This window comes from Gavialis gangeticus, unplaced genomic scaffold (assembly GCF_001723915.1).
Source record: "Gavialis gangeticus isolate Ggan-Ray unplaced genomic scaffold, GavGan_comp1, whole genome shotgun sequence".
In the NCBI taxonomy this organism is placed as follows: Eukaryota; Metazoa; Chordata; order Crocodylia; family Gavialidae; genus Gavialis; species Gavialis gangeticus.
Window position 1 is genome coordinate 1,659,486 of NW_017729003.1, and position 1,728 is coordinate 1,661,213.

Below are 1,728 nucleotides of genomic sequence, written 5' to 3' on the forward strand. Positions count from 1 at the left end.
AGCATGGCTCCTATTCCGTCTACCCAGGTGAGGCTGCCCCGAGTGCCCGGGGGCTGGGGCTCCTCCGGAGGGAAGTGGGACCCCTGGGCTGTGGGTGGGTGTAGCCCTGGCAGGGTGTTGGGGCAGGCTTGAGGGAGCTGCTGGGTTTCCCCACACTTTGTAGGTCCAGTGTGGAGAGGAATGGATGGGAGCAGGTGGGGCTGGAGTGCAAGTGACTCCTAAGGGGCATGTCAGGGTGCTGAGGCAGGAGCACCCTTCTAATTTGGGGTCTGGCTGGCTGGTATCAGGGCTCTGATGGTGGGGGAGGGCATCCTCCCTTGGCCAAGTGTCCTGCTGGTTGGTTTTGGTTCCCTTGGGGGAGAGATTTTATTTTGAGCTATTATGCAATCGCCTCTATATACGCTACTCAAAAAAACATAAATCAGTACCAAAAAAATTAAAAAAAAAAATTAAAATATTTTATAATAGATGTTTTATTTTTAGCATATTATTTGTTTTTTTTATCTATAGTTTGTTAAAATGATATCGTTACCATTAATTTTGTGTGCAGCCCTCAACAGCTCACTAAAACTCATTAAGTGGTCCCTCAACCAAAATAACTGCCCACCCCTAGTTTAAACCATGATGATTGCTTCTGGGAATGAAAAAATACATATGCGTTTGCAAATTAGTGTAAGGATGCTGGAGCAATAGTTGGAGCAATTTTATCTTACGAAACATGTATAGAAGTGACTTTAGATGTTGTGCTAAAATGGATTCTATTGTTGCGTTTTGCGATCTTTGCTGGGTTAACAGAAATTGTCCCTTTCAGAACAGGGTGAGACAAATGGAGGACAGCATGTGTAAGCTTTTGTTTGTGCTTCCAGTGTGTAGGAGATGCTGCCTTTGCAAATTCCCAAATGGTCAGGAACTAGTTTAATAAACTTCTCTCTCCAGATAGCTGGCCTCCTTTTTCAAGGATGGAGCTTATGAACTATCGGAATTTTCTGCTTTTGGTCACCAATTCAAACTTATTTAATGCACCTCAGCAGATAAAAACATGTTCCCATCTAATGAGCGTCTGGAGTCTAGTGAGTTCCAGTTCACACTCTGATGTAAAAAATTCATCATTAATTGTGAGCCTTTCAAGTAGGGAACAAGATGGCATTTGTACAGTGCCATTGGGGCCTTGCCATTGGTTGGGTTTTTTAGCTGCAGGTCTTGTAGTGACAGCTTCAATGGCTGCCTTGCCATACTGTTGACAATACTATAATCTCACACCTAGACTGCAGATGTTCAAAGTCAGAAGACAGAACAAGCAACATGATTTAGTTTCTTTGGAAAAAAATTAAAACTTGCCTGTAGATGTGGAGGACTCCTGCTGTAATTATAGCATGTCAGAGCAGACGTGATTAATCTAAATCAATTAGCATGGTCTAGCAGCTGTGGTGTCTCGTGTATTCAGCATCCCCGTGCTTTAAAATGGTGGTGGGGGAACTTTAATTAACCTTATTGAACAAACTTTCGCTAAAGTGCCCCCGCCACCATTTTAAAGCATGAGATGCTGAATACGTAAGACATTGCAGACACTTTAATTAGAGTGGCTCCTGAGAGGCGCTCTAATTAAAATGCCTTCCCCTCCCACCCCCAGAGCACATGTAAAGACACCATTTGGGGCCAACTCATGACTGTTAAACTTTTGGAGTTAGGAATATTGGGACTGTGAAGTTTGGAGGTGGGAAACAACAC